Source organism: Lissotriton helveticus, chromosome 6 (genome assembly GCF_964261635.1).
Source record: "Lissotriton helveticus chromosome 6, aLisHel1.1, whole genome shotgun sequence".
In the NCBI taxonomy this organism is placed as follows: Eukaryota; Metazoa; Chordata; class Amphibia; order Caudata; family Salamandridae; genus Lissotriton; species Lissotriton helveticus.
In genome coordinates this window covers 1,239,069,300-1,239,079,438 of record NC_136067.1, presented here as the reverse complement: position 1 = coordinate 1,239,079,438, position 10,139 = coordinate 1,239,069,300, and the positions used below count along the sequence as shown (strand labels likewise).

General features: G+C 45.9%; 1 protein-coding gene across 1 annotated transcript in view; it reads right to left on the bottom strand.

Annotated features, from left to right (window-relative positions):
• Positions 1-4,149: 4,149 nt before the first annotated feature.
• The window catches only part of DTD1 (D-aminoacyl-tRNA deacylase 1), a 1,203,205-nt gene continuing 1,197,215 nt past the window's right edge, over positions 4,150-10,139 (bottom strand). The window contains exon 6 of the mRNA XM_078648963.1: positions 4,150-6,084. The gene's annotated coding sequence lies outside the window, so the exon portion shown is untranslated. The remainder of the gene's footprint in view (positions 6,085-10,139) is intronic.

The following is a 10,139-nucleotide window of genomic DNA, read 5'->3' as shown; positions in this document are numbered from 1 at the left end:
AATGGACACCCACAGAGTAGCTGGCGTCCTATGCCGCAAGGAGACTTTGCAAGCCCCTGGATAAGAAAGTCTGCAATTGCAATGAGAGCAGAATGCCCTTGCCCCTTTCTAGAGCACAAGGTAGCCCTTACCCCTGAAATAGATGAGCACATGGCCACCTTTCTTGGGAAGCATGTACATGATGCCAAGAAGGGGTCAATAGGTTCTGACGAGCTTGCAAAGACAAGCTCTTGGACATCACAGAACTCTTGACCCAATTCCAGCAAGGATCTAGGTTATTGATCTTGTCTGAGGTCCTTTCAGGGTGGGCCCAGTGGGCCATCATCTTTCTAGGGAATGTTGAACTGCGCTCTCGCAGCAGACAGGCGTAGGTCGCTCCTTATTAAGATTAACCCCAAGCTAGGGGAACTGGCCACTTCTAAAGCAGGTCACACAGCACAATGAAGGCAATTCAGAGACCCATTGTCCTGGAGCTGGGCAAATTCTTACAGACATATAACTCACTAGATAAGCCCAGGCATGTATTAAATGCATTTTTAGCCCCAGGTTTTCTCTGGGGCTGGCAGAGGGAGGGGGCGCTTGGCCGTCCACACTCAGCATGCAGCCTCTGGCAGAGGATATCCCAACAGAAGAGGACAGTACTAGGACTTCTCCAAATTTGGGAACTTTTATCCCTCCAAGAGTCACCCTCGACACCGGAATGCAAAAGGAGGACACCGCCGTGGCAACAAACAAAGTTCCAATCAAGGGGAGGTTCATCTGACTCATATTCATTTTTTGGAGGGCAGTCTTCAGGGATTCATCAGCAATTGGGAGTCCCTTACCTCTGAAGCTTGGGTCCTTCAGACAGTATGGGGACTACACATAGAATTCTACTGTTGCCCCGTCCAGCAGAGCCCTCCTATACACTTAATCTTTTTGCCCACACATGCCAAACTGGTAGACGTAGAAATAGCAGAGCTTCTGCACAAGGGGGCGATAGTTTGCACAACACTGCATCCAAGTGTTTTTTTGTGGACAAATGGACTAGCTGCCGGTTATCAAACTCCAGGAGTTCAAAGAGTGTTTGGTCTACCACCATTCCAAAATGGAAGGTATCCACCTACTCAGGGACCTCCTTCAGCACAATGATTGGCAGGCGAGTCTCGATCTGAAGGATGCCTATCTGACTGTTCTGGTTTTCCGCCCTCATCATCGATTCCTTCAGTTTCAGTGGCGGTGGACAAATTTGAATTCACCACGCTCCCTTTTGGTCAGTCTTCCGCCCGTAGAGCTTCACAAAGGTGATGCACACAGTTGTGTACTTCCTGATAGCCCGGGGCATACGTTTTATAATCTACCTCGACAATATCCTCTTTATGGACCAATGCCCTCGGGCCCTGTCTCTACATCTTCAGACAGCGTTCTCTCTTCTGGAGTCGTTACGGTTAATAGCCAACCAAGATCCTGGTACCCTCGCAATCTCTGGTGTTTCTCAGGTTTGTGGTGGACTCGTTTTGAGCCACCCTAAGCCTCCCTTCTTGAAAGCTGACAGATCAATCACGAATTGCGAGACCTTGCGGCTCGTCCTTCCACCTCTCTGAGGCAGATTGCTCAAGCGGAGAGACTCCTGTCATCTTCCATACAGGCCTTTTTCCCGGGCCCGCTTCACTATCGGGCCCTTCAGTGCCTGAAACCTCACATCTTAGGAAAGGTTCAATGCCAGACCTAATGATAGAATCCGATGGAAGCAGCTCGATTGGGGGGCAAGATGTGGGGAGTTCTCTACAGGCAGAAAATGGTCCGCACAAGAACGATCCATGCGCATCAACTGTCTTGAACTCTTAACAAGGTCATTCGCCGACATATGCTGGACCAAAGACCGAGCACAGTGCTGTGTCTTCCTCAAGATGGACAATTTGGCAGTGGCAGTACATAAATCATCTTGGAGTAACCTGGTCCAACAATCTCTTAGATGTCGTCTGCAGTTTCAGGTAATATTGCCTGGAGAATCAGGTCTCAGTGACTGCAGAGCATCTCCCGGAAGTGGCCAATAAAGTAGCAGATTGGCACTCCAGCTACCTTCAAGACCTGAGCCTTTTGCACTATGCATCCCCCAGTGTTTCAGGTCCTTCACAACAGATGGGGCCTGTTCTCAGTGAACATCTTTGCCTCCTGTCTGGCCCACCAACTCCCATGTACTTCAGTTGAAGGCTGCATCCGGAGGCAGCAGCCACTGTTGCCTTCCTGCAGGACTGGCAACTTGAACAGGGTTTATGGCCTTTCCCCCTTCGCAATGATCATGCACCTTTTGGTATAGACCAGAAGGCAGATTGCGAACGTTGTCCTGGGGTGACTCCGACCTGGAAATCACAAGCATGGTATCCAGTTCTGCTGGAACTTTCTTGGGATTTTCGAATCCCTCTACCCCGGTTTCTGAGTCTCCTAAAGGATCCAGAGGGGAATCCCCATCATCTGGTCATTCAAGGATCTCTGTTGCTTATGGCCTGGAGGATTTCAGGGAACATTGGAAAGTCCCAGAACTTTTGCAACAGTTGCACCCTCCTCTCAAGAGCCAGGGCCGACAGCACCATCAAATGCTACAGATCGGCGTGGTCTAGATGATTGGGCTGGTATCATCAAAGACATCTGGACCCCGTGTGGGCAGACATTGTCCATATTCTGAACTTCCTCTCTTCTCTGGCATCAGAAAGCCTAGCCTATAGATCCATTAATACCTTTAGGTCGGCAATTTCAGCAAGTCATTCACCCGTGGGGGACCACCTAGTTGTGCAGCATTCTTTCATGTGTAAGCTAGTACAGGGTATTCACCTATCCCTTTTGCTGGAACCCAAATATCGGTCGTACGGGATTTGAACAAGGTTCTTAACGTGTTTTTGTCTTGGAAAACAAACACATATCTTGAGAGGAAGGAACCCTCAGCTAAACTAGCCACTCTTCTCTACTTGGTTTCCTACAGACAAGTCTCAGATATAAGAGCTCTGTACCTAACAGGTAAAGTTTTTACCCCAGATGGGTTGACTTTCCATATCTCAAGGTGTACAAAGTGTAATTCCCACACAGTGACTTACCCTTCCTTTCCAAATTCCCCAAAACTGTGTAGAGCAGTGTATAAAGTGCTATGAGTTAACGACGCCCGATGTCCGTCCACGCGGAGAGAGGCAACTCCAGATGGGTTAGATGGTCATGCAAGAGGCTGGCATAGATACTAAATTGTTTGGGGCTCACTCTGCCAGGGGGGTTTTGGCGTCAAAGATATTCTACCTTGAAGCCCGTTTAGAGGATATCCTCAACGCAGCGGACTGGTCTTTAGACTCTACCTTTAGGAAATTCTATTTCATACCATCAAATCTCTGGCTTTGCTGGTTGTGGAGAAGCTTTAAACCAGCGTAAGCCTCACCTCCGGTTCTGACATATAAGGTAAATTTCCTAGCTATCATAACGAAAAGTTTCAATTCTATTAAGGACGTGGAGGCAAGGACTAACCCACCCGGTTAATTTACTCAAACCTGGTATGGGAAGACCCCGTTAGAGTACGTATGCTTTATTCACTGAACTGGTTCTGTATAAGATTTTTTTGTGGGTTTTGTGTGGTTTCTTACAAAAGATTATCTTAATTGTTAAATTATATGGTTCGCTTTACACTTGAATGCAACTATACTCCATATAGGATTAACATCTCCCCACTATTTTGCCTAGTATCGGATGGGTCAAATCAGGATTGAAAAGGTCACTACCCGTCTGCAGTTGAAGAAAGAAAGAGGAGGAGGAGGAGATAGTGACAAAGGACTATGCAGACAGTGCAGAGCCAAATGATTGGACATGGTTAATGTTTGAACAATTACTTGTTCCCCAAGGGTTGTGGGAAATTAAGTTGTAATGTTTTTATAATGGTTGCTGTAATAAAAGTAAAGAAAGAACAGGGTAATTCTCGCCTCTGCGTCCTTAATAGAATTGAAACTTTCTGTTATGATAGCTAGGAAATTTGACATTGCTGAAGAATAGATCCACAAAAAGCATTTTTCACATGAAATTACTGGTATATCTATAAATTGCAGCTGAAAACCTGTACAATGTTATGATAGCAAAGTTTAACATTAAAGCACTTATTTTTTTTAAAATATTTTTATTGATTTTTACATAGACACGGTGTACACAGAAGTATGAACATATATAGCATTACTAGGGCACTGCGCCGGTAAGTTGCATAGCTTATTATACAAGGTTGCTTTTCATCATTCTTGGTGTTTGGTTCAAGTCCATTGTGCTGGTTATCGTTGTAAACATACTCCTGGTATGGCTCTGGCGGCGCTATGCTTGTTCATACACATATAACATAAACACATGTAACATATAGGTGTTGGCAGTTTGTTGGTGATCGGCGTACGACATCCTGCCTGGTACTTTCTCTGCTTTACACGTTATCTAAGGAGGTTTGAAAGGGTCAAGCGCTTTGTCTAGGGATGCCCACATCTGTCTGGTCTGCCCCTCTCAGGAATGTCACCCAGTTTATCCACCCCTTAAAAGTAGCTTTGGCGGTATTCTTCCATTTGGACAGTATAACCTTTATGGCGCTAGTTAGGAGAAAGTCTAGAAGGTTCCTGTCTTGCTGTGTGGTGATCCCGGTGTTAAAGAGGGCTGTTGTCAGAGTATGGAATTCTCTCTTAAGATTGCAGCCTAGTGTTTGGTTGATAAAAACGAAGACTCTATCCCAGAATTGTTTGACCTTGCTACACTGGAATATTAGATGGGCCAGGTCCCCTGTTGCTTTATTGCAGTTCCAACATTGGCTGTTTTCTCTGAGGTTAAGTTTTGCCAGCTTTGTTGGAGTCCAGTGTGCCTGGTGCAGTAGCCAGAATTTGCTTTGTGCGAGTACTGGTGAAATTATATTATGCGAGGGGGAGGTCCACAAGTATATTAGTTCTTGTTCTGTGAGGGTTCTGCCTATCTGGGTTTCCCAGTACTTTATGTTTTTGTCGTTGAGTTTTGAGGTAGTTGGTTGAAGGAGTTTGTATATGTGAGATATGTGGTGCCCCGTTTTGTTCAGGTTTTCTGTGAATTTGAAAATTGAGGGGGTTAGGCTGCTGAGGTTCGCCTTTGTGATCGCTGTCTTAATGGTCAGAAAGTTGTATAGCTCCGCTTCCGAGAGTTCGAACCTTCCCTTTCAGGTGTTGAAAGTGAGGGGACTGCCAGCTTCTTCTAGGTGTGCTGGGTGTGAGATGCCTAGAGCTCTCCATGATTTTATTTCTAGGGTTTTCCCTCTGTATCTTATTTTCGGGTTATTCCATAGTGCTATCCATTTATGTACACAACTTATGGTGCACTTCACCTGCAGGAGAAAGGGGGGTTAAAGACTGAGAATTCATGAGGAATACAACAACAAAAATACAAAGGCAGACAGGAAGAATATAGTTGTAGACTAGAGACCAATTTAAATTTTTAAAAAACTGAAATATCCTGCCCAAGGTTAAAGGCAGTGATACACAAAATGCAAATTCAAATGAGAAAAATACAAGAGATCACAACATATACATAATGTTTTCACGGTTCTTTAATTTATGGAACTTAAAACTCTCATAGAAGATATCAATTTCAGATGATAGTAAGCAGACACAGATCACAGAGAACAGTTACTTTGGAAACTGGTGAATTGGGCAGTAGGAAATAACACAGAATTACCCAATGAGAATCAGCGCAAGCACTGCCGCAAGGTCAGCGGCTCAAAAAAAGAGAGCACAACCACACAACAATTGAAAAACAGATTAAACATCTAATGTTGTCACATCCTTCTCTGTTACCAAACAATTAGACGGCCTATGATACAAAATTCATGAGATATTAATCAAAATATGCACCACATGCTGCCCAGTCTTGCTTTTGCATTTGTTTCAGTTTCCAGGACTTTTCTTTGTTTTCGTTTAACAGAATTGCATGTGCGTTTTAAGCAATTGTATTTCTTTCGGATGGCTTTATTTCTTTTGCTGATGTCCATCTTTGTCTGCCTGTCAACGTTTTGAAGGTTTTGTAATCAAGGGTTTCTGTGGATTCACAATGGTCTAGTACTGTAACTTTTGATGTTTTTTTCTAAAGTGTAAAGAAAAATACAAGATGTCAGTGATTTTTTTAAACCCCTTAAAGTGCAGGATGCCTTGAAATCATGTTTTTTTTTTTAAAATCACAGCTATAGTAAAGACATGCATTCAAAACTATCTTTAAAACAAATAGAGCTGCTACAAGATTACAACACACAGATAACATTAATCTTTCACACAAAAGATGAGTAATGGAAACAGTGGCCTTAATCACCTGAAGGTAGATGGTCACCCTGTCTCAAAGAGCAGTTATTCGCTGCCCAATATAGCAAATCAATTGTTCCCAGCTGTTTTAGCTCCGCCAATAGGCCTGAAAACAGTTTTCCGCTGTCCAAGAATGTGATGTCTCCCAAGATAGTTTTGTTTGTGTACCAACAAAGTCTAAGCAGGGCCGGACTGGCCGCAACGGGGATCGTGCATTTCCTCGGTGGGCTGCCAGGGTGGGGACCTGTTTTGGGCCCCTGGGGGCTGTTTTTGTTATCAGGGGCCATGAAAATCGGCCATCGGTAACAAAATTGGCCGAAACCGGCCCTAGAAAACATCTCGGCCACACCCCTCCCCCTGGAGGGGAAGCAGTACGAGCAGTTTGCCAGGGCCGGTTTCGGTTCCCAGTCCGACCCTGAGTCTAAGACTTGAATACATAAAATGGAATCAAAAGTTGGACAGTAGTTTATAAACTGTTAATAGTACGTTCTGCATACCTTCAGGAGGAGCCTCAAGACCTGGCTCTTTGGGTAAGACGTAGCTGCACGATTCTTCCCCCCTCCGGCGCCTTGAGACCCTCGCGGATAACACGAGATCCAGGCTGGGGCGTAATGCAAAATGGTGGCACCCCACCACCGCAAAATGTGATGTAGGACCGTTGAGTCTCCAATATCTCCCAGATATTCTTTGACCTTGGGCTTAATGGGGCCCACTTTGAAGGGTTGTGGCTCCTCTAGGGTCGGGCCCCTGCAGGGACTTGTGTTACGCCCCTGAATCCAGGCATACTTTAAGGTCAATGATTATGAATCAGTACTGAAAGGTTCAAGTGTGGTGTTAATACTACTTCCACAACAATGAAGGGCAAAGGTCACCAGAGCAGCTGGATGAATGAGATGTTTTAAAAAAAAGATGCAATGCATATTCTGTAGAAACCATTTGAAACAAGAAGACTCATTTTCTGAAAGTGCTGTTTTTTAACGCATTTTTATATTTGGCAGAACAAGAATCTTGATTTTTGGCAGTTGTGTTGGGCTGAAAGAGATATTTTTTCTCAGGTAAACAATTTTATCAGTAAATAAATGCTACATATAATTACTCCCTTCAAAGGCGCATTTAATTACGGGAGGACTTAAAAAAAGCTTTTTGCAGAATTACTAACAAAGGTGATTTGAGTTGAATAGCAATATTATTTGGCTTTTTCATTTTTTTTGCTCAAGCATGTATTTTGTCCGGAGATCTGCTGCTTGTGGGTGAAGGTTCTGAGCGACATTTCCCAAATTACAAAAGGCCCTCACTCTCTGATAGGCTTCATGTGGTTTTGCTTGACTTATTCTGTCCACAGCTGCACACTCAATAGAGGGGCATAACACAAGCCCCAGCGCCCCGTGACGCATGGGCCCCCCAGAGGCGCCACATTCAGCCCATGGCCAATGAATATATGTGAGATATGGGAGACTTGGGGGACCTTCATCACATTCTGCAGGGGGGGGGGGCTATCATTTTGTGTTATGCCTCTGACTCAATATGAAGTTCCTACACTGAGTGATGTCTGGAAAGTGCTGGAGCTACACTCTAGGTAGTTTTTAAGGGCTAGAGGAACTTCAGCTGGGTGCCTGAATGTAATAACTCAGGGCCGTACTCTACCCCGCCTGTAATTAATGGACTCATTAATTGAACGTATCGCTGAAGCGCTGCTGCAGCTAAAGAAAGGCATTAGTGTGTTTTACATAAAACAGTAGAGTATGTAAAACACACTAATGCCTTTCTTTAGCTGCAGCAGCGCTTCAGCGATACGTTCAATTAATGAGTCCATTAATTACAGGCGGAGTAGAGTACGGCCCTGAGTTATTACATACAGACACCCAGCTGAATTTCCTCTAGTCTTTTACATAAAACAGTAGAGTACTCGAAGTTAGGGGAAACATGGCGGCAGCCTGCTGAGCTGCTGCAGTGCTCCATACCTGGGTTTCCCGTCCCTGACGTCTTCTCATTGATGCCGGGTGCGATTTCTGGATGTGGTTCCTGAGGGAGAGCGTTGTCTGACACTGAGTGAGCCGTTATGTTTTTTTTACATCGCCTTTTTGCGGAGAGGTCGGCGAAGTGACCGGCGATTTCCGAGTTGTTTGCCGTCTCCATTACACTCCATGTGTCTGGGAGGGGCGTGCTCTTCAGCGTGCTCCTCTGCGGTGCCTCCCGCTGTTGCTGTCACAGGCTCTGCGCTTCAACCAGAGAGCCCAAGTCCTAATCGGAGCCGGTGCCGGAGCTCACTTACAATTCCACCACTGCAGGCGTGGGGCTTGCCAGTTTGGAGCCTTGCCGCCCTGGAGCTCCAGAGGGGGCGTACAACCCGCAGTCTTCTCCCGGGTCAGCGCGGAGTAGCAGTGGGTCCCGTTTTCGAGGGCACTGAGGTGAAGGTGAGAGCAGTTGCAACGGAGGAAGGGGAGCTGGCTGCTAACTGCCCTGATCATAATTTCTGTGAAGGAGAAGGTGAAGGCGGTCCCAAGGGAGACGTAGGCTCAGTACTGACTGGGGGGGACAGGAATCAAGGTGAGATCTGTCATTTACTTCTGGGCAGCGGGTTATCTAATTCTGGTGCAGGAGCGCCAGCGCATACAAGGAAGGGCAAACATAGGGGGCCAAAAAAAGGTTCAAAAAAGGGAAAGGGTGTACAAGCCCTAGTACAACCTAACTCAGCCCCTGATGCATGCCTAGAGGTGGCTGTACCTTTGGTTTCTGCTAACGCTGGCAATGCGAAAAATAAAGTTTCCTCCTTTCTGACAGGGCAGGTCAAGGCCAAGCGAGCCTACATGTGTAAAACAACTAGGGGGTCGAAAGACTCTAAATCTAAAACTGCTAGCTTTACTGGTGCCGGGTCTAAGATAACCCTTTCACTTAGATCTTATTTCAAAGTGGTTCCGCAAGTGTTACTACTATCAGACAAGTTCTCCCCTAGGGACTGCCCAGAAGAGTTATTAGCAGAGACCTTGGCCCTTGATCCAGTTGTGAATATTGGGGTTTCGATAAACAGCACCTCAATGGCTATGGCAACGGCGGGTGTGGTGAGCTCTGATGTATCAGGAGATGTGGCAGGCATTGATATGGATGTTAACATGGAGCCTGACGTGGAGCCTGATGTGGACAGAGATAGAGTCGATGAGACCGTGGGCGCTCCCGCTGAAGTAACTAAGAGCTTGGCCTCGGTGTCGGAAGCCCCTGGTTCCTCTGGTCTTAACCCTTCAGGTTCTTCTAGTCCTTCTGGTTATCCACCGCCACTCGCCCTGGTCCTGGCTCCGCCACTTGTGCTGGCTCCACCGTTCTTACTAACTGGCCCCCTTGATAAGGGGGTACCACAAGGGGATGGTATGCAAGATAGCATTCAAGAAGGTGCATCTGCTCTTTTCTCCAGTGCCCTGCCTGTTAGTTGCGACAATGCAACCCTGGCCGCCTCCCTACAGACTTCCCTACAGGTAATGTTCACATCATTGTCTGCTGACATAAAAAAAGGCTTTGAAACCTCTGCAGCTAATCAGGCTGATATTAGATGCTTTTGCGAGTCCCTTGATAAAAAGATAAGTGATCTTACCCTAAGAACTGAGACATTAGAAGATACGGTAACAGGTTTGTCCTTACATCTGGATGAAGCAAAACTGGACATCACTACGCTCAGGAGAGAAGACCAAGTGTTGGCTGATAGGATGGAGACGCTCGAGAATAATGCTCGTCGGAATAATCTTCGCATCTTGAATATCCCGGAAGATAAAGAAGGCTCCGATATCAAGCAGTATGTCATCCTGTTGTTGAAAGAAGCGTTACGTTTAGACCAGTCTGTGGAAGAACTAGCTT